Source organism: Cuculus canorus, chromosome 4 (assembly GCF_017976375.1).
Source record: "Cuculus canorus isolate bCucCan1 chromosome 4, bCucCan1.pri, whole genome shotgun sequence".
Lineage (NCBI taxonomy): Eukaryota > Metazoa > Chordata > Aves > Cuculiformes > Cuculidae > Cuculus > Cuculus canorus.
Genome location: NC_071404.1, coordinates 25,980,449 through 26,003,603, shown reverse-complemented (window position 1 = coordinate 26,003,603; position 23,155 = coordinate 25,980,449). Strand labels below are relative to the sequence as shown.

At 40.6% G+C, this 23,155-nt stretch overlaps 1 protein-coding gene across 12 annotated transcripts in view; it reads left to right on the top strand.

Annotated features, from left to right (window-relative positions):
• Positions 1-23,155, top strand: part of APBB2 (amyloid beta precursor protein binding family B member 2) — a 190,632-nt gene that overhangs the window by 5,779 nt on the left and 161,698 nt on the right. The window contains exon 1 of one of the 12 annotated variants that reach the window (XM_054064383.1): positions 13,693-13,715. The exons of the other annotated variants lie outside the window; for them this stretch is intronic. The gene's annotated coding sequence lies outside the window, so the exon portion shown is untranslated. Of the gene's footprint in view, positions 1-13,692; positions 13,716-23,155 lie in introns of those variants that run through there. 12 annotated transcript variants of the gene reach the window in all.

The following is a 23,155-nucleotide window of genomic DNA, read 5'->3' as shown; positions in this document are numbered from 1 at the left end:
AAATGTGTTGAGCTTTCATCTCCCCTGAAAATGTGGTATTTGTTTGGGTAAGCATTTAGATAGTGATTTTTGCTGCTGAACAAACTTTGCATCTGTGTATAACACTGATTAGTGCCTTTTAAAGTGGTCTGCATAACAATTAAGATGATTAACTAGATGCAGATTTTATTAGTAGTCTGCCTGCATTTGATACTGAGCACTGATCTGGGATGAATGAAGTCAGATGCAGTTTACTGTAGGATATTCATGAATCTAAGCTACTAGCTTCAGAAACAGTACATTAAGAGTAGTAATATGTGGCAGGGGAAGGTTTGCTGCAAAATAAAGCAAGTAAGTTTTTGCTTTTGATCTTTTGGACGTCACAACTTAAAAACCTGTGCTAAAATCTTGATGGTGTCCTTCTGTAGCTATGCCAAAGTAGAGCTTTAACCCACTGATTTAGTCATCTAGTTCTTATCGTTTGGCTGTCTCTTTCTTCTGTGGAAATCTAACAGAAATCTTTCTCTCCTTTGCTTTCCTTGACGATTATAATTATATAGCATCTCAGGTAATATATCCCATCAGACAAGCATCAGCTCTCCCCGTCTTGGGAAAGCCCTTCTGGCAGCACTAAACGTGGTTTGCTATGATACACTCTCAAGCACTTTTTCAGTGTGTTTACTTCTTCTGAAGGCTGTTTTTTTTTTTTTTTAGTGCAAGTGCAGTTTAATTTTCAAAGACACCAAAAGGAACATCTCTAAACTACCTCTGCAGATTACAGGTGTAGAATACGTGTTTAAAGAATACCCTTTGGGTGCGATATTGGTTCTGAAATGTGATTTGTGCACAATTCTATTAGTCACAGAACTGATTTTTATTATGTCTGTTAACTGTTTGTGGAGGGAGGTTTCCTGGTATAGTTGTAGGTAAAAGACAGATTCCAGAGGAAGCTAGCAGGCACTAAATATTCCCTACCTTTATGAATAAACTTGATTGAACAGAAGAAACTAACCTTTACATATTTTGTCACAGTCTGTTTGTAGAAATACGTCATTCCTTTGCAGTGTTTTGGGGGTAGAACGCCCTCTAAACACTTATTGAATAACAGTAATTTGGGGGACTAATATTGGCACAAATTAGTTAAGCCTTTATCAGAAACCTTGTAAGTATACTTTCTCAGATGGGTTGGATGGAGATGCTGCAGGATGCTTACTGGCCAGCTGCCTAATTTAGAAAACAAGCAGCTTGACATAAGGCCATCCTATGCATTTAGCATAGACTTTTGTTATAAGAAACTGAAAACAGTAGTTTGGGGAAATATGACAACTAACATATTGCTCCAGGGTTTACACATGCATTGTTAATTCTATTTGTAAAGAGGATTATTGTTAGGAAGGAGTATTTCTTAGCAAGGTATTCAGTTGTGTAGCTGTGGAGGAAGGTCTGCAAAGAACCAGCATGAAAGATAAAAGAATTGCAAGAAAGAGAAATAAGAAGGAGGGTTGTTCTCACATGGAGAATTTGGCGCTTGCTTGATTAAATTGGAATTGAAATGCAGCATAATGGAAAAATTGTTTAATTAGGTTGTTTAAATGAGTTGAAGATACATACATACAGGGCGCAAGCTACAAATTTATGGAAAGTTTCCTCTGAAAGTAAATACGATAGGGAACCCACATGTTTGTGGTACTAAGGAAACTTCCAGCACGAAGTGATGATTTTGTCTCGTAAACATCCTGTGTGCCTTATATGTGAGCAGGAGAAGCAGGATCTCCATGTTTCCCTGATATCCATCTGGGTATAAAATGGTGCTCCTTGGGGGAGGAGGAGCCAGGCACCCAGGTAGAGGTGTATGTTGAGGTTGTCCCAGCAGTTTTGGCACAGGAAACTTCTGTCCATCTGTGAAATGGCTGGTGCGGATCCGTGCAGTGGTGATGCTGGTCAGCAGAAAGAATCACAAGGGTAGAAGTATGAGGAAGGAGTTCAGTTTTGGTAACTTGTCTTTAACACAATGCTGTGAAATATTTCAAAGGAAAGGAAAAAGTTATGCAAATCTGTTTGCTGGGAATTTTTTCCCCTCTTTTCTTGAATCTTTAAGTGGCCATTTTTCCTGGATGTGTAAAACTGTTTTCCTCTGACACAGGAAAATGCAGGGAATGGGCAACAATCAAAGTGTGCGTTGCCATACCAGGAAAGTTTGAGGTCTGTTTTAATGCCTAAGGACATCTGGAATGAAGCCCTGCTGCTGCGATAGAGGAAGACCAGTGCTGCAGTGATGGACTAGGTACCTGGGAGGCAGAGGGGTGGTGTGGAGCTGATATTGCTTGGAGGAAGAAATCCAGTTGTGTTAGTGGAGGGACTGTACCACAGCATTAACCTCTGTGCTGGCTTTGTTCCCTTCCTCTTCTTGCTGCAGGTGTGCTGTCTCCTCTGCCTTAATGCAGAGAACTTGCATATGCCCGGGCTTACCACCTGTGACGGTCCTATATTGCTTCAGTCTTGTTGCTGAAGGAGTGTGCCATGGTCTGGGAGAGGACTGTTTTCCCTGTTGGAAGCTGTGCTGCCCTTGCATGAGGCCAAGCCCTCTGACTGCAGAGGACAGGGGAGGTGTGGGGCGCATCACCAGTTTGCTCCTTCCCATTGCTGTGCCAGGAGTAGGGCATTGCTGGGTAACCTTAGGCTGTGAAGCGTCTTAAGAATGTTGATAGGTTAAAACTCAATCTCGATATAAAATTTCACAAGATAGCAGTGCACAGTGGGCATGTGCTTGTGTAAAGTACCAATACCCAACCCAGATCTTCTGTTAATCTAGGGTAACAAAATGGCACCATATTCTCTATTATACTGTTAAATTCTTATTTTGGTGTAAGATTCCTAGAAGAAATTGAAATGTTAGGAAAAAATCTTTAAATATTATCCTGATATTATTTTTTCCAAAATTATAGGTGTAAAAATCAATTTAAAAATACATGAGAAATGGAATGTATACTGATAGGTAAAGAGAATGGGAAAGGTTATAAAGGTAATTTCACTTGAATTAGAAAGATAGTGAGAACTGCCTGCTTGGGAAATTACTAATTCATATTTTACAGTCCTTTGGGAGCCTACTTGCTTCCTCCCTCCCCACCTGCTTTTTTCCCACCATACTTAGCAAAACAGTGAAGCAACATGAGAACAATCAGTAAAGGGAGTGGCTGAACTAACACATCTGTGCATGAAAAGCTACATGTATTCAGGCAAATAAGAACTTAATTTTTTTCTAAGAGCTTGAGGTTTGTTCAATTAAAAAATTATCAAATATAAGAAAAATATTTGATACCTGAGTATTTGAAAAGAGAAGCATTAAAAAAAGAAAAATGTTTTTAATTGCTTGATGTTTGCTTCTCAGAAATGTTTGGGTTTCTTGTTAGATAAGTTTGTAGGCTGGTAAGATGACTAACCAGGGATACTGAAGTAACTTGATGACAAAGCAATAGTGGCTTTAAACATGTGCTGTTATTTAAGCACGTGCAACAGCTGCTAGCAAACCATGCTTGACTATCTAAATGTGTTTTAACCTTATTTTTATAAGCTTTGCATGCTGTTACATCAGTATTTGTCTGACTGCCTTTTTTGACAATTCTTATGTTATCTACACTTTTTCAGGAAAATATCTTGTATGTTACTGTGATGCAAGTATGGATTTAAACTTGGGTAAAAAAAATGGTCCTGAATATACTAAAATATAAGAAGCTCTCTGATAGAGGCATGTGGGCATTTAGGGACCAATAAGTCTTTTTTTGAACAGCAATGTAGGTATGTCCTGCTGTGATAAAAATGGTGCTGTTAGTCAGGGAAACTGAGTAAGTGGTCCCTAGGAAATGTCTTTGTAACCTTACAGCAGTTGATACCGTGATACCCTTGCCCTACAGTGTAACTTTAATGGAAGAGTACAGAAAGCTCAGGTGTTCTCAGTGAGGGATCTGTGTGTGGAAGGGGAATCAAGAGGAATGATTGGGAAGCTCCCAGGGAAGTCAGTGAGGCTTGATGCCAAGGAGGTTCTGGAGTGATGAGACCTCCCCAAGCGTCGTTAAAGGCTTGAACTTCAGATGGGAGTCATGTTTGAGTTGTTTCGTAGCCTGCTTTGGCCTAAGAATCAGCCAGTGCTACTGCATGCTGGTTCTGAAATACAATCTGTGCTCTGGCTTTGTCCAGCTGTTGTGTAGCAACAGATGCAGTGGTGTGATGTGGTTTTACTTATTTACTTGGACAGAAAAAGAGGGACCATTCAGTGATGACCTAGTCCAGCCAGCAAATCAGGAGGAGATACTCCTCTCTTCTTTTTGACATGCGTGCTCATGTTGCAGTGATGGGAGTGCCTGACAGGCAAGATATGGCAAGGTGCATTTGCAATAGACTTTAGTGGTGAGAATTCTATGAAAGTGTTTCCCTAGTAGCAGTGGCTGTGGTGACACTGGGAACCCCAGAGACATGGCATCCGAGAGAGCTGCCTCCATCCTTGCCTTAAAGTAACCCAGAGGCTTTAATAAGCAGACCTACCCTCCCAGTCTCTGAGGAGGCGCAGGAGTCAGTACCTGGCTGCTTGCCACCCTGCAGCACAGCACTTCAGTCTGCTACTGCTAAACCAGCAGCTAGGAGTGCTAGCTGGGCAGGAAACATGGTAGGATTTATCCAAAGTAAATAGCTAATTTTACATGGACAAGGCTGAAATTCTTCGGCCTCATTTCATGGCAGAAGACAAACCCACTTTCCTTACGAAGCTTGTCCAAGTTTTTGTGCCTGTGCAAGGGAAAACGATTATTTTCCTAAACTTAAAGCTTGGATCCTCCTTCCTTGAGTTCTTATGGATGTCTAGATCTATACCGCTTTGAAAACCCGTTTGAAGACAGATAACCCAAACTTCTCTGAATCTTCCTCAAAAGGTTCCCGTTGAGGCATTTGGCTGGTTCCTCTGCTTCTGCTTTGTGCTTCTGTATAATCCTTGAAGTGTAAATATAGAGGGGGAAAAAATAACACTCGATCTGTGTGACAGTATTCCAGCTTGCACTAGGACTTAAATTAAGAAATATGAACCTCTGCTAAAAATAAAAAATTTGAGTTTGCAACCCCTTAATTTTTGGCCCCATAAATCCTGTTGCTCCAGGAAAGCTGTTAAGGTTCATCTCTCTAAATCCTGAGGATGTTTTAAATCTATGGATTATTTAAGTAACGCATGTGCTAAGGTTTAAAATAAGACTGCTAACCCACACAACGTGCTGGTGGTAAAACCAGGAGTGGACGGTGTGGAGCTGATCTGGGAGATGCCGAGTGACTGATCCAGCGTCAGACCTAGCTAGTGTTTAGCTTTAGCTTCTGCTGCCTCTGTTGCTTTTGCTGCTGTACAGAGATGGAAAATTCACAGGATCCTGATGATTAGTATCATTAGTTCTCTCAAACTAATGGGGTGGATGTTGATTGCACAGCTGCGTTGGGCTCTCGTCAGGTTTTCTTGCTTGGCATGCGGTATTAGCATGTCCTGAGTTTTACCTGCTGCTGAATTGCAGTGCTTGAGAACATCCTCAAGCCACCAGCATTCAAGCAAGGAACTGGACTTTCCGTATTTTTGTGTTGCTCTTTGAACCGAGATTGCAAGCCAGTGTTTTTGGCACAGGTGAATGGAATTTGTTGTTAAGGCAGGATGTGAAGCCTCCTTGCAGAAGGTGAGTTCAAAAGGGGGTGTTAAAAGTGTAGATCCATCATGGTAGAGGGTTAAGCTGAAGTTGTGTGGATTTCAAAAAGCGACAGAGGAGGTTGACTGGGGAGAGTCATGGACATACCCTGTGATTCCAAGATGAAGATCCTGATGCTCCTAAAGGCTGGTTCAGGAAAGGCACTTGCTGGAGAGCTCAGGAGAAGGCAGAAGCCGGCACATAAATTGATGAAGAGGGATTCTAGGCAGAGGATCTAGATGATGAAATAGGCTGCAAAATGCAGCAGTAAAATAAGCCTAAATCACTTGCACAGAATTAGGCACTGATCTTGAAATAAAACTCCCCTGTGGAGCAATATAAAGCCACTGAAAAATGTTTTTTATGCTTCTTTCTTCTATCCCCTTGTCTCTTTTAATGACAGGCCTGGGTTTATCCTGAAAGATTCTAGGAGTACCTGAAGTTGAGAATAAACATGTTTTGTTTCACAGAAAATGAAGTTTGGCTCTTGGAATTTCACAGGCTGGGCTCCTTTGCATTTTCTTGTCCTTCCTTAATGTTGTAGTGTCTGTAACTTTTATTATTTCTAATTCAGAAGCGTAAGCTAACTGAAATGCTTTCACAGCACTACAGAAAGTTTTAAAAGGCCTTGAGAGAACCTGTGTAAAGCTTGTCAAATGGCCACAGCTGGCTGGTAAAAATAGATGATTAAAAATCTCTCGGTAGCTGTGGGTGAAAGAACCTTTTCTTCCAAGCAGAGCAGTGCACACATGAACACCTTGCTCTTCTCGGGACCTAATACAACCTGGGGTGGAAAGTATCTGCACACCATATGACAAACAGTATTAAAATTATTAGTGCTTTTGAAATTGATGTTTTTATAGTTGTTAGCTGTAACTAAAAATTACCACAGTATCCTAAGCTCAACACAACCCTTGAAGTTAAAGCAACAGAGTTCCTTTCAAGGACGTTCTGTTGCAGAGTCTTTTGGTTTTCAAGGTCAGAGTAAGGCAGCTGGAGCAGATTGGTTTTACTGAGCGTCTACTGAAGACTGACAAGAAGCAAAGCACTTTAGTAAAGTAACAGTGTGGATTTGGTCCCTTCTGATGGGGAGCAGGTATTAAAAAAGGAAAAAAAAAAAGACAACTCTGTTGAGAAATCTAACTAGTGCTGTTAAGAGGCAACAAAGATGGCTTCAGAAATTGAACTGTTATTGTGGAAAGGCAACTAATTGTAAGAATTGAGATCGGGAAACTTACTTTCTTGCTTCTGAACAGGAGTAGTCTTAGGAGACTTTTGCATGCTCGTTTCCTTTGTATGCTCACTGCTGTTTCATGGTATATCTTTAAACATGGTTGTTTTAAACAGAGAAATTGTTAAAGTATTTATAATGTTAGCATGGGGTTGGCAGCTTTTAGTTAGATGCCTTAGATACAATGTTAAGAAATAGCATGCCAAGAGGAATTTTTAGATCTACTGGTTTTCCTGTTGTCACATGGATTTCTCCGCATGAATCTAAATTTTGATAATTGTTCCCCTGACCCAGTTACTCTTTTTATGCTGTCCTTTCCACACTGAGTCAGACAAGCATGGGCATTTAATGTATATTAGAAATGAGAAATTTTGTCTTCAGAAATGAATCACAGGCCGCTGTGGAAGGAGAGAAGGGCGAACAGCAAGTCTTGTCTTGGCTACTTTTTTCCTGCATCCTAAATGAAATTGTGTAGGTGCTGTGCTTAGGTCCTTCTGCTGTGGTAGGTTTTACGCTGTCCTCAGGTTGTCTCTGAAGAAAGCTTCATCGCTTCCACAATGTATTGTAACAGTTGCGGTCAGGTTGCTCAGAGGTATGACCTACAATGATAAAAGCTTATGGGGACCAAGCAACTCGCAGAACTGGAGGAGTGCAGAAATGGACTTGGGCATGGGCCAGGTGAGGTCAGAGCTACCCAGATGTCCGCCTGATTTCCTCAGCTCCCTTGTCTCTTAAGGTACCTCAGACTATCGCAAGGTATGTGATGTTAGACTGCTCCCTGGCCTTGTGGGTAAAGTCATGCTTTTCTCTGATGAAGAGGTATCCTCCCTTAGGTGATACCAAGGCTGGCTTTATGTCTGAGGAGACCCTGCAGGAGAGGTGCGGAGAACAGGCAACATGGTGGGAGTATCCCCCCAGAATACTGATTGCAAGATGTGAATTTCTTGAACTGAATTAATCTTTTGAACTGAAAACTTTGGATGCAAGTTGCGCGTTAGCAATTATGGTGTTGCCAGAGGAGAGCTGTTGTTACCAGCATCCAGGCAAGCAGCACGTTTTGGATTTTACTCCTGTGAAATGATGATGGACTCATGGCCCACATTGTGAGGGCAGAAAAAGGTAAGGTATTTAGATGAAACTGGTACTAGGTGTGTTTTGGCTGGGGTGCCTGGCCTTTGGGGCATCGGAGTGTGCACCTTCTTTGCTTCCATGGGTCTCTGGTGCCCCTTCTGAATCAAAAGGATTGTCATCCCAAGGTGCCATAAAAAGAAAGGTGATTAATGAGGTGTTTCTTGTTGTTGATTTTCACCCCTCAACCTCCAATTAAAAAGGAGGTTTTCTTAACGAGGAATAGTTACCATTTTTGTTTACTGAGTAGGGCCATTGGCGATAAAGCCACTTGTCAATTCTCTTTTCTGTACGATAAAAATAGGAGCTGGGAATGATGATGGTATACCAGACTCTTCCAGGTTGCTTTTACCAGAAGGGATCTGTTTGCCTGAATATTCACTGGTTGTCATTACTGTTTAGGTACTTCTGTCTTTTTCTGTGGAGGACACAAATCTTACTTTCAGCCTGCATCCGGATTCTGTGTAAATCGGTAGTTGCTCTTCTGTATCGTTAGGCTGTGACCAGTCACCAGATTTGCAATAGTATTATTGTTATTATTATTAAGGAGCTCTGGCACATCACGTGTGATGTGCCCTGGCTGTGTGCCATGCTTCTGAGCAGTATGAAAGGGATGCTGCACACTGCCCGGGCATGCCAGCAGGCGCAGTGAGAGTAACACTTCAAATTTTTTTTTTGACTGACTGCTGTTAAGACTGGCATGTATATGGAAGTCTTCAGCATACAGAGCATTGATTGCTGCTCCAAATACACTTGGAATATATAACCAGTAGAGCTTTACTCCCCTGAATGTGTTTTCACGCTATCAGATGTCAGCATTGGCTTAAATTTTGGTGGCTTGATTTCCTGTCAGTGACCCTTTGTACAAACATACGCTTGTGTGACTTAGGACAGCTGTGTAGGATTGCTGAGAAAAAGCACTGCGTGCCATTAACTGAGCTAGAAGGTCTCACGTGTCCCTTCCTTGGCAGTTTAACACCTCCTTCCAAGGCTTGCGGCACAGTTGCACTTCCCTGCAGTTGGTCGCTTGGCTAATTCCTGGCGTTGCTGGGTGTTGGTGCTTGTTACAGGGTTAGAAGTGCCATTGCTCTGGATTAGCTAATGTATAAAGAAGAGATGTTAACAGGTACATTTTGTTAAGGAAAATGTTTGGGTTTTTTGGATTATTTTTCCAATTTCCTAAACTTTGAATTTGTGTTCCTTAGCAGACTGCTGATTCTTGGAGTAAGTGAACCAGAAGCTGTAGGAAAAGCTTTTATCTTCTTGGATGACTAAGCATATTGTTTATTCTCCACATACACATCAGCCGTGTTTGTAGTGAAAGAGAACTTCATGGGGTTTTGCGTGGATTTTATTGAAACAGATTTTAAACTGCTATAGTGAGTACTATGTTTTCATTCTTTGCATATTTCTTGAGTTTGGTTCTAATAGAATATGGAACATGTGCAAAAGCTATTTATTTTCATAAATGGTAACAGCCCTGTTGCATTTGGAGCACAGTGTTGTGTGTTTATGGAAGAGTCAGTCTTACAACATGTAAAGTTTTAAAACAAATGTTAAAGGCAAGTAATTAAAACCATGAATAGAAAATGGGACAAAAGGCAGCCTAAGTTTATCTGTAGTCAGACTGTGCTAGAGTAAATGACCCCTTTTTTCCCACCTTAAAATGTGAGTTAGAATAAATATATTTTATCTGTTTTTTAATAAAACATTTATGATGGCATAAAGTGGGAAGCTCTAAACTAGAAAAGACTGGCTGAAGGGGAAATAATAGAAGAGCAATGGAGACCCATAGGCTGGGGAAGACTAGTAATGGGATTTTGCCACAAAAATTTTGGCAACTAGAAGTTAAAAACGTGCAAAAGATACAGTAATCTTGCCAGTATTAATGAGATGTTGTAGATGCAGAGATGTATCAAGCATTAAATAGTGTACTACAGAAATCTTATCTGGTAAGAAATGAATCATTTTGATAAGTGAGAAGGATAATTTTAAACCAAATTTGGTATAAGAAGGTTCCTTGTTCTAAACGTGTGGACTGGCTTTGCTCCAAATAGTACCCAGCATTTTGCGGGGAGATGCTCTGCGATTTCTTGTCTTATTTTCTCTGGTCTTTCGCAGTTTCCTTTTCAGCTCTGCCTCACTTTACCTTCTTTTTGTAACACTTTCTTTCTGAAGACATACAGTACTCTTCTTTGTGCTTATAGCTCTGGAAAATCCAATTGAAATGAGACTTTGCTTGTTGTCTTTGACACTAAGATTGACTGGACTGGCTTTCTCAGGCTGGGAAATGGGAGAAGTGTTCTGTAGTGTGTGGGCTTTGGGCTGCTTGTGGCTATGCAGTTTCCCAGGCTGTGGATGCAGCTTCCTATCTGGCCTCTCAGATTGTACCAGGAGGTGGTTTCAGAAAGTGTTGTCAGAGTTTTAATTTGTTCTCTGCTAAAGGCTTTGGCAAGGGTTTTACTGTATACATAATTATAATTACAGTACGTTAAATGCAGAAAGTTGCATAATAGGTTTCTATTTATTAAACAGTATCATTACCTGAATTTAACTCCTAGTGAGGTTGTATGTAACCTGGAGCCCCCCAGGGTTGTGGCTTAGTTTGTGTTTTATAGTTGTCTGACTTAAAAATAGGAAACACCTCCCCTCTCCAATTTTTTGGATGTCAGTGTCGTCCTACTCTATGTAAGTGATTGTATCTTTGAATGTAGTGCAGGGGAGGGTGAGGGGTCCTAGGAGCAGCGTTCAGGGTTATCTGTTACCAGCCTTCCCCAGTTTCTGGCAGGTAAGTTAGGAGGTGCCTGTTCCATAAGACATATGGACAGGGAGTGATTATCCAAGTAGCGTCTGTTCTTGTTCCTTGCAGACCTGTGTAGCAAATGAAGGTGTCTTGGGAAGGTAGGCAGGGAAGATATCAGAGCAAGGATGAGGAATGGCCTCCCTAAATAATGTATATAAAATCTTCATGGCAGCAATTTGAGATTTTATGTATGAAATCATTGGTGAAACTTATTCAGATTCAGATGGTAAGCTCTGTCCTGTGCTACTCAGGTAGGAAATATGTTTTTCTTCTCTAAAGGCAGGTGTTTGCCACCCTTGTTAATGATGTGGTATGCTGTTTCTAACTATCCCATTGGAATTGGGATGAGTAAGGTAACACTGGCTGTGAGGAGGAATGCTAACATTGGGTTGCTTATGGTCAGGGCTCAAATATGGCACTGTTTGTGCCCGTCACTGACATAAGTGGGGCCTGAATCGTGTTTGAAAGGCATGTCATTTTGTTCATATGAATTTGTGCCTTCTTCCTCCCCAAATACTACAGTGTCTTGACATTGAATCATTTACATCCTGAGGAGCACAAGCCAGTGACAGCTTCACTTTTGCTTGAAGTACCCGGATCTCAACTGATTTGGCTTTAGGTTAACAGTGTCTAAGGACCAGCCAAGCTGGACTGTGTTTTTGGTGTTCTTTCCTGACAGGCAGTGTGATCTTTTTAGTTTCAGGATATTGTTTTTCAGATCTACACTTTTAGTCCTAATGGTTCAGCCAATACTTCTTTAAAATTGATATATATCCAGAAGCCAATAGAAAATACTTGTCTGATGAGAGGAAACTGGAGACTGAATTAGACTGGTGAAATATCAAGGTCAAGTTGCTATTTAGTTGGAAATGTTTGCTCTTGACAGTTAATGTGTGTTTTATAGCAGGAATACAATTCTTGCTATAAAGTTTCTGCCAAACATGAGGCAGAACTACCCAAAGCTAAAGATTTATTGACTTTGCAAGCAGGCCTCAGTATATTGTGAAGGAGGGTAGCTGTGTTTGAACTCAAAAGTGTTCAGCAATTGCTTACTGACTGTAGTGGGTCTGATACACAGCAGCATTTAGAAAACGCATGGCTTTGTGTTAAAGGCAGGAGCACAGCAATGGAAGATTACTTATGGGTTTTTTACTTGATTAAGTAGGGGTAGAGGCAGGGAAGCTGTGGCACAGAGCAGAGGAGGCATGAGCACATGTACCATTTGGCCCTATTTCAGTCTGCTGCGGTGGGTTGGGCCGTAAACATCTCTCTTCCATCTCCCTTTTTGAATTTTGCTCCCTGCCAAGAAAAACAAACTTGCAATGTTGTTTGAGGTTTTTCTATACAGATGAACCTTTCAACTGCAATCAGGACAGAACCTCTCCCTCCCCCGTGAGTAATCTGTAGTAGCATTGCTCGTGTCCCCGTGTGACCAGAAATACAGAGAAAGATTAATAAAACCTTCCCTGCTGTACTTTTTCTTCCAAGCTCAAATGGATGAGAGAGTTCAATTTGGCTGATGAATTCTGCTTTTTAATTTTTATTTTTTCTTTCAAAACAAGTAATTAAAGGTTGGTGTTAAATTCGCTCAATTTTCTTTTTAAACCCTCTGGTCATTTCAAACTGCCTAACTTAGGTTGTGGTTTTAGCATTGTTTGGGGAAAGCATTTTACTTAGAAAAACACTTTATTGTGGAACAGCTTAAACATTATATAGAAAAATACTATTAAATGACCAAGAAGGTGATTTATGTAGCTGAGGCAACCATGTTACAAGACATCAGAACACAGTAGTATGGCTGATGCAGATTTGTGTTGTGAAGACACGTGCCTTCAGTTAGCTACGTAACCCCATTGTGCTTAAACACGAAAGGATCTGTCTACATTGGCAGTGCTGGGGAATTTAAGACCTGCTCTAATATCTAGTGTGTGTAAGGATTCCTACATGTATTAAATAATGGGCAATTGTGCTAATGTGTTTTGAGGAAAAAAGTGGAGGGAAGTGGCCTCAGTAATATAGCACAGTTTATGGTGAAGGAGATATGCATCTGTTGTTTTTTACCGAGTCATGGATTTCAGCCATAGGTGTCCTGAAGGCATTGCTTTCCATAGACCCTGGGAAGATATCTTCACCTGGGTTGTTAGCACTGGTATTGAGTGACAGCTGCAAGCTAGCATTTGATCATTGGATGATGACTAGAATGGTAGATACTTCCGTAGGGATTGTGTGACAGCCAGGGATTGGCGTGATGGAAATTTGGCTGGTTGTTTGTTTACTTGCAGTTCAGCTCTTCTCTTGTCTTAACCATCTGTAATAAAAGAATACTTCATAAATGAACTCTAGTCGGTGCCAGGCTGTTTCTTCTTGAAAGGCTAGCCAACAGATTGTTAAAATACCTTATAAACAACAAGAATTAGCAGCCTGGCAGTCTAAGTTGACACAGACTTTGAATAGCATGTGCTTGGAAGCATTTTTCCTTTGCTTTGTCTGGATAGCCTTGTTTTACAATGGGCATTATGCTCCTGGCAGGTTTTGTAAATGCATCCAGTCAAGTTGTGGAGCTGCCGATTCCTGTTGCTGGGGTGTTTTGTTTTTCCCAGAGTGTCTTCAATGCCTTTTAGCAATCTGACCTTACCAGAACATGGAAACCAGAAGGAGTTGCATAGAAAGTTGCTGTCTAAATCCCGATTTAAATTGCTTATGTGTTTCATCATCCTCTTCTCCCAGCAGGGATCTCTTTGGCTGGTGACGAGGGCAAAACCCACCAGCTCATTTGATACATGAGAGGCAGTGCTGTGCTGGAGAAGTGATCCCTGGTGCTGAGTGGGGGCTTTTTAGGTTGAAATGAGGAGACTTCCTTGAAAATGTAAGTTTCTCGGTGTTCTTCTGTAAAAAGAGATGACTTCTTTTCTAAACTTACCTGATGCACCAAAATACATGCAGTTAGAAGTTTGGTCAAAGTTGTGATACATCGGTACATTTGAATGAAAACCAGCAAATGTTCATGGCTAAGGATTGCTTTTCATGAATTGCCTTTTCAGCTCTTTAAAAGAGTTAATACTGATATTCTGTTCCAACGTCTTTCTTTTTCTTAATGTAAAAGTTCTTTTTTAATTCTGTGGTGAGGGGTTTTTTTTTGTGTGCCTTGAGAACTGTGCTTTTGGTTTTAAACGAACTTAAAGTAGATGGGTCAAAACAAAAGGCTAAAGATTTCCTTTCAATTTTTTTTCTTTTTTTTTTCCTATTCTATTTCTTTCCAGACTCTTTTTTCCTCCTCTTCTGAAGATTTAAGGCAGAGAAGCTGAGGGAGGTTTTAAAGTAAAGGTTTGAAGATTAGCTGTAGGCACAGCCATCCCATGTGCAAGGATATAAGAAAGGTAGGAAGGTGCTGTTGTTAGCTCTTCCAAGAGCTAGTTGTTGAATCCAAGAGAAGCATGACTTGGAAACTTTCAAAGATCCCATTCAGGCTAAATGCAGTATGTAGTTTTAGATTTGTGCTCTTTTTCAAGAGCTTCAGGCCCACATCACTGAGAGCAAATGGCAAGACTATGAGTAGAAGTCAAAAGATAATGTGCATCTCGCTGAAGCTAATTGCACTGTATCTTGGTGCTATCTTTTACCATTGCAAAAGCAGCATGTGGCATCCTTGGTTGTCAAAGCTGTTTATGTATTTAATAGTTAAAAGAGCAGTTTGGGAAAGACGTCACTTATGTGACTTTGGTTTTATGCGGTTTTGGGACAGCTGTGGTTTATCTGTCTCTAATGTGAAGATGGTAATAGCTTCCTTAAATAAAAGTTGTATAAATTAGTACTTCAGAAGTTCTCATCAGCTATTAAGATAAAAGATGCACTGTGTTTAATGTGAATTACTGTTGAAGGAATAATGATAAAATGAAAAATTAGACACTTAACAGCTGTGTTTGCTATGATAAAGACACATAAATCCCTTCACATGAAACGAATCACAGTTTAGGAATTCTTTTAAATATTTTAGCCTGTTTTGAATGTATACTTATATTTAAAAATACTTCAGATTCTGAGAGAAAGTTTTCTTCTGTCTTCCTGATGCTGTATGAAATACTTTGACAGAGAAGGGAAGCAGTGCTTAGAAAGCTATTTCTGATGTTAAATGGCTTCTTAAAAGCTAAGCTGATAAACTCATGAATTTGAGATTTGGGAGTTAGGGTTTGTAGGGTGGGAAGAATTTAATTGTAAAGCAGCTGACTCTGCAGACCCAGAGGTCAGCTGCCCTGGAGTTCTCTTTGGGCTTTGGCAGCAGTCCCTGGGAGGCTCTGCTGCTGGAGAGATGAAGCTGGTGAGATGCTGCCACCCTGGCTGGGGGCCAACCACTTGGCATGGTGGCTTCTGCTGCTGCCAGAACCCTTCCTTGGTGCTCCCCTCCTAGCTGGCCTACTGGGAAGCTGAACAAATTCCAGTGCTAGCCAAGCTTGTAACCAATTAGGCTCAAGGTGAAAAGGATAAGGAAGAAAACCAAAAAGCAGTAGCTGGGTGTGAAATATTAGCAGGGCTTCATTAACAGCCATATGATTGACAACTACTCAGCTTCATGTGTGTGCAAGCTGGGTCAAAGATTCCATTGCATCCACTGCGAAGGCTAAGTTGATTGTATCCCCATGTCTAACTGTTTCTTGCACATCCAGTGATGTCCTCTGCTTCTAAAACAACCAGTCCTCTATCACTGCTCTATGCAATGCAGATATTTACCTCTTCTGTGCCCCAAGAACTTCTTGTCTAAACATTCGCATTAAATCTGATTTATTCAAGTCCTTTATTCACTTGTGAACCCCTCCCACGGTTTGTACTCAACATGTCTTGGGGTTTGTTTTTGTTTTAGTTTTTTTAAAGGAGGTAAATGCAGAGAGCACGAATCACACTTAGGAAGCTCTCCTCCAGCTCCAAAATCTAGAGGAACAAACTGTTGTTATGGCAGCTGAAATAATTTCTGATTGAGACTTGCTATGCAGATGCTGCTTTCATGTTTCCTATTTCAGTCTCAAAAGAAGTCTGTGTATTATATGATGAATTAAATGTCCTTTTAATAAGCACGTAACTAGTATCTCCCAAACTCTGTAATTTAGATGCTTACGTGAATAATAGCACATGATGTATAATAGCATGTTGCCTTCAATTTTCCAAACTCTAATACAGAGAGCAATGATGCACAAATGTATAACTTAATTTGGTCTTAATTTTTAGTACTTTGCAGCCCACTTTATGCAGATATCATTATTTGTATTGCGGTGCAGTTGAATCACTGGAATAATCTTTTGAGCAGTTAGGCTGCCCAATTATGATTGCAGTGAGTCTGCAGGTTAGTAAATGCAACAACTCCTCTAGATTTTAGTTTTCTTTCCATTGAGCGAAGTATGCTGGAAGACAGTTGGGAAAAATCATCTGGTTTTAATTTATTGGGTTAGTAGATATTTGTATACTAACACTTGACACAATCTCTGCCTGTTAATCTCCCTTGATAGAGCCCTGCCTGCACAACACTGCTCATGTCTGAAGGGGAGCATTGGCTCCTAGCAGCTGCAGAAGGTAGCTGCCTTACGACAAGGGCTTCCCTCCAAGTAATTGGGCTCTGAGCATCTTCATGCAAGGGAGCAGTTGATCCCAGTTCCCTCTACTTTCTGTGCCGGTGCTGCTGCTGCAGGGTTGCTGGGTAAAGGGAACTTTCGCCCCATTATAACCGAAAGCAAACTTCCACACTGTTTCTGGAAAGAACTAACCAGGCACCTCTGTGGAGGGTGTTTGGATTCTTGCAGTGGCTGGGCTTTCAGGCAAGTCCAAATATTCTCATTTTCAGTGCTTCCCCCCCCCCCAAGGTTTAAGAACCTGGCCCTTGTCTTCCATTTGGGTGGAGATGATGACTAGGCCTTTAGTAGGAAAAGAAAGGGAATGGGATAATACAGACTAGAATGAGTTACTTTTCCTGGACCTGTGTCTTGGGCCAAAGTGGCTTCTAAAAACAGACCCTGTGGAGAAGGTGGGATTTGGATGAGCAGGAAGAGGGTACCCACTGGAAGAACTAATGAGCTGGAAAAGCGATGCTTGGACAACAATACTGGTTGCTTTCTTAGCATAGAGAGGCCTTGACATCCCTTGATATTTTCCAAAGACCAGTTAACTAACTGAACACAAAAAATGTTCATCATGCTTGCTTGGCTTAAAAAATGGCAGAAAAAGATGTAAAACCGTTATTTTTCTTCAGTTAAAAAGAAGTTCTAGTGGACTTGTTTTGAGGGCAGCAAGATGCTTTAATCTAAGGGCTATTGATTTATCTGAGCTTCAAGCCAGGACATTAGTTCTCTGAGAAAATAGATCTTTGTCCTCACACGACTCTAAATATATGCTTCCTGAGGTGAAGGGGTTGAAAAGTCTTTAGCAGCACCTGCAGTACTGAGAAAATTATTAAGGAATGTGTAAGTTCCCAGATGCTGAGTATGCAATTTCTGAAACTAAATGTTGTGAAATTCATGTAGAGGGTCATGTTGTATCTAGTATGTGTGGAGTGAGATGAGGAGGAATGCTTTGTGGCTGAGGTAGACAGCTTCCAAAAAGTCTTGACAGATCTCCAGAGGAAAAGCGCACCAAGCTGTCATTGAAGTCAATATTCTAGAGCTGTATTAGGAGTGGGTCTGAGATCAGAGGATGTTCAAAGGAGAGCTGCTCTTCTTTCCTGAGCAGTATCCAGCTGTGCAAAAGTTAAGCCTTTTTCTGAGACCCCTTGTGTATTTTTCAGGTGGGGCTGTCATTGCCGCTTGTGTGAGGATCAGAGGCTCCAGTGAGCTGGGCCTTATGGTAGTCTGTGTGATCATCTTTCTGAGTCTTGTATCTTTGTGGCTCTTAGTTCTGCATGGTTGGTGCTTTATTTTCCCAACCAGGCTTGCTTTGTGTGAGTCATAGCTGGGAAAAGCAGAGATGAAATTATAGGGCAGTTAGAATCATGGAATCATAGAATGGCTTGGATTGGGAGGAACATTTAAAGGTCACCTAGTCCATCAACACCCCTACTGTGGCAGTGACACCTTTTGCAGGTTGGATCAGGTTGCTTAAAGCTCCACCCAACCAAATCTTGAACACTCCCAATCATGGGGCATCCAAAATTTCTCTGAGCTACCTGTTCTCACTAGCCCCATAAAATTTCTTCTTTAAGTCCAATCTAAGTCTACCCTCTTTCAGTTAAAAACCCTGTCCAGGTCAAAGCAGGTACTTCTGCTTCTCTGCAGTGCTCCTTTTGCCTGGTGACAAAGCCACTGTGGAATGAGCTTCATCTGTGACAGATAGATGATGTGCTAAATGCTGTGTGAGACTGTTGGGATTGTCAGAGTGGATCACACCCTGTATCCCTCTTTCTAATGTCTTGTCTACAAGATGACAGTGCTTTATGTTCCCAGAGGAAAAATAATCTCTTTTATGCGGCAAACTCTCTCACTTTTGTTTTACATGCTCTGTAATGGTTACAAGTAGTCCTACACCTTTTATTATTAGTAATAAAACTTGCATAAATGGAACGACTGTGCCTAGTCTTGGTCCTCACTTGAAATGTGCTGTGCTTGACTTCCATGAGTTCCTGCAGGAATTAGTTTTAGTTTGTATTTATATACACACACACGTACGTTCTTGTACATGCAATCATAAGCTGCCAGACTTCCCTTCCCAAATAATTTTCTGTTTTATCATACTTGGGTGTATTTCAGCAGATTGGTATCATTCAGGAAGACAGTCTGTTCTGGAGGTTTTTCCTTTCCCAGAGGAAGATGTGTTTCAGAAGGAGGTTAACGGGTATAACCCTGGATGGTTCAGCAGCATCCTTTGGGGTGACTAGCACAGCATGTTTTTCTAGAGGAAGCCTAGAATTCCATGCAAGGCTATGGAATTCATGTTTCTGCTTTTCTGTTTTGTAAACCATGACTGTATCTTGAGTAGAGACTTCTGAGCTTTTCTGAGACCCTTTCTATAGCCTTTAATCAATGGTTTAATTAAAGATCGTGTGAGATTTTGTTATTAGTGTAAAAGCTTGCATTCAGTGTGCATTTGTTAATACAGAATTTCATTTGCATTACATTTTTTTATCCATGCATGTCACTTATTTCTTTCTGCACACTCTTCACAGTCCTGTTGGATATAGCTTTACATCAGAAACTGTCATCTGCTCATGTTCCTACCTTTCATTCCTCCTCACTGCAACCTTACTTTCAGGTTTCAGGAAGACAGGCTGCTTCTTGTCTTTGTTGTTACATGCAGTGAGTCCTTATTCTCACCCTTGCTGTCTTGCCCTTGCTGTTGGTTTCCCAACCAGGGTTTCATACATGTGCATCCCACTGCCCATCACCTGCTTGTCTTGGCAAGCCTGTGCTGCCTGGGGAAGTGAGTATGGCAGTCCTTGTTTCCCTCCTCCTTGGTTGGGAAGGCAGCAAAAAGTGTGCCTCAAACTACTGAATGTCAAAGGCGCTCCCAGACAGGGATGTGTGTCACGGTTGATGAGAGTTACTTTACATGATGATCGGAGAAGTTTGGACTTCACACTGAAGTCCAGTGTAGGTTCTTTTTTGCATTGAGTTTTTGTAAAATACATCCACATTGATAGTCTCAAGGGTAATGTGCTCGTTCAAAGGATGAAGAGTAGTTCAGGTGAATGAGAGAGTTATGCTTTAGTGACTGCAGCTATTTAAAAATTAGGGGAAAAAATTGTTTTGGCTGAAATGATCTGAAGTATTTTCTTCTTTGGCTGATAAATGTCAGTCGCTTTAGAAGCATTAAAAACTTGGAAGTGTTCCATCCTCATAGGACAGCCTTTCTTGTTCCTTTCCCCTCCTTGTTTAGCTTTATGCCAAGAAACACACCAACTCTATTGACTCAGACATGAGAACTCTTAATTTTATTTTTTTTTTTTAGCCCATCATTTATATACACATGAGTATTCTATTAACTTTTAAAAAGGCACTGTTTGTATTTAACACTTAGCAGTAATATTGAAAGGGTGTGTTTGATTCCATTGTGTAAAAACTTAAGAGTAGTTAAAGCTTTTGGAAAGGTGGTCCCAGATGCAGCAAGATGCAGGTGCATAGCTAGGCAGCTGGCAGGTGCTATGGAGGGCTCAGAACTGTGAAAGGAGGGTGCTCAGCTCAGGTTTCCAGCTGCTTTAAACCACCCTCCCATCCAAAATTGATTGTTGTGACTTGCCGTGAGGTATCTGGAGCTACCGAAAGCATGCATAAGCTTTGAAATACTGGTTTCCAAATATTTTTGTATAGGAATGTAACTTTTCATGAGCACTAAGGGGGTAGCTCAATATTGATTTTTAACAGCTCACAATTGTTTTTTAAACTAAAAGGTGTAGTCCCTATCCTGAGTAAGTCAGTCTTTATTAAATAAAGCATCACTGCTGAGTTCATGTATATGCTGAACATGTAATGAGGTTAAGGTTCAGTCTGGTAACAGCAGCCGTTCATGTGTGGCTCTGGTTTTGCTGCACGTTAACATTAATTTTTAGAGATTAATATCTGTTCTGTATTCAGATGTTAAAAGAAATGTTGGTGTAGCTTCCAGCAATAAAACTAAACTGATCAGCTTTCCTGTGAAACTTCCAGTACTTCCTGCTTCTGTTCTGGCTTAAAATTAATGGTGTTAAAAAAAACCACTCTTTCTTTTGTCACTTCCACTTCTGATTTTAGCCAGAATGTGAAAGCAAGGAAGCACTGTAATAATAAATAAATAAAAAATTAAAAAATCATCATAATTGCTTTGTTTTCAAATGGCATTGGTCAGAGCTTCAAGTTTCTGTCATTGTTTTTATGTAAGAGGTGCTTCTGTGCCTGCTTATGCTTCCACATGTTAAGATCTCGGTATATATGTATATAGATACATAAAAAGAGGGAGAGGAAAGGTCAAGCAGCCAAGTAAAGATAATTTCTTTAAAAAATTGTTTGACATGAGGAAAAATTGGGAGATTAGACCAGATAATGGCATATGTGTTACTTTGGGGAAATTTATTAAGCAGTATGTGAATGCTGCCTTGCTGCTCCTAATGCAAACCCAGCTACCAAGATTAAATGGTGATTGAGCATTAGTCAATAATTCTGTACGTGTGGGTCAAGTATTTTCCAGGTCTTAATTGGTTTCTGTGTATAGTGTGCTGACGATACCCATTATTACTCTTGTCCGAGATTGTAGCTGCTTCCTCAATTTAAGTAGTCTTTTCTTTTTTTTTTCTTGGCAGAAATATCAATTACTTTAGAAGCATTGAAAACTTGATATGTTGTGTCTAATTCTGGCTTGTATTTGTGATTCTCTCAATACATCTTACATGCAGAGATGCTCAAGTGGTGTTCATGGAGGATAGTATACGAGGTCCAAAACAAAAAAAAACAAAGACTGTACCTGTAACTTTTTTTTTATTTAACAAATTAAGAAAATGAACTATGGTCACCTTCAAAATAGTTCCCTTCTGAGTTGACACACAGCTGCATACGATACTGGCAACTTTCAAAGCAGTTCTGCGGATCGTTTTCTGAAAGGATGTTGAGGATCTCTCTTAACAGTTTTTGCTTTCACATCTTCTGCTGACGAAAACTGGGTTCGTTTGGGAATCCAGTTGATCTTTGGGAAGAAGTATAAATTGCAAGGGGAGCCAGATCTTGTGAATAGAGTGGGTACTGAAGCACGGTGATGTTAAGTAAAAGATGCTTTTTCAATCACTTCTTGCATTTTTTCAATGTTGTAATCAGTAACTGCCATGCATGGACAGCCTGGGCAATCATTGTATTTCATGTTTTCTCTACCTTCCGAAAACTTTGTGCCATTCAAAAACACATGCACGAGACAGGCACTCTTCACCATAAGCCTCAGTCAATAGTTGAGAAGTTTTTGTTGTGGATTTCTTCAGTTTCACAAGAAACTTGATGTTCACTTGCTCTTCACTCTTGCACACCAGCATTTTCCAGCTGAGGGTAAGAAACGTGTCCGCTTGGTCTGAGTGAAGCATTTGAGTTGAGCCTTGTCTTGCTGTGACAGGTTTGAACTTGTTCTGTAACCATCTCCTTGTTTCTCGTGGTGTCCGAGCTAATAGGTTAGTCTTTGGTTTTGGTGGGGTTTTTTTTTGTGTTGGACCTCATAGTCATTTCTTTCTTTTATAGTGCTTGAAAAACTTGCCACATTATATTTGGCATTCAGTGCTGAGTTGCAGTAAAAATGAAGGTGTCTGGAAAAAGAGAATCAGTTCAGTTTTGTGTTGTAATAGTATATGCAAAATGAGAAAAGATGGAGTCCTGCAAGCAGACCCTTGCTCTGCAGTATCTTTAGTCATAAGTTTTCAAATTGGAAGCGCAGCTTGTACTGTACACTTGAAAAGAAGCAGCTCATCTTCCAGACTCTCCTCAAACACACCGCGACAGTTTTATGGTGGGATATGATTATGGGAAATGGGAAGCAACATGCAGCAAAAGCACAGGAAGGGAAGAAATTAAGTGTGAGTTTTTCAGCAGTGAAAAAATAAGGCATGGGTATAGGTTCTCAAGTAGGTTTTATTTGTTGAATTTAGAACTTGGAAGCAAGCTGACTTTAGACAGTGGTGTTTATGGCAAAGTAAAAATGCAGTGAAGCAACCAAATGCTTTTCCTGATTACTTTTTTAATCTGGATATAAGCAAAAATAGCAATAGCTGCCTGAGTAAGATTATTACTGAGTGGTACAACATTTCCAAATAGCATTTTGAATTTGACCCCACTGGAAGCAAGAACAGTTACTCCAATCCTGCATCTGCATATGCCTGATCTGAGCCTGATGCAGTATCTTCTGCTGAGGTCAGAGTTTCAGGGTATAGTTCTTCCATTTTTTTTTTTTTTTAATTTTCTTTTTTTTAAAGTATTGCTCTGGCAAGTATAATTTTGAAGGATTTACATGCGAGAATTCAGGAGCAGTGTGATGTAATAAACAGGTAACTAGATTAGGACACCTGGGCTTGTGAAACCCTGTCTGTGCTCTGCTGAATTCCAGTAGACTCCAGTGGAATCAGGCTTTACAATGGGGTTTCCACTCATGGTCAGTGATTGTGGGCTGGTGATGCTGCTTATATGGTCTTTCCTCCTTTGTCTTGCTTAAGGTTATGTTTTGTTTCATGAAGCTGGTATAACTAAACTAAGAATGAGGAATTTTCTTTTGCTTAAGGGATACCCAGTACCTAACCAAGCAGAACATTTGAGGTCAGGGTTGCACGTTCTACTTGACTGCTCTGTCTTGTTCGGTAAAGCATTGTTGGGATTTTTATTCTATTGAGTAGTCCCC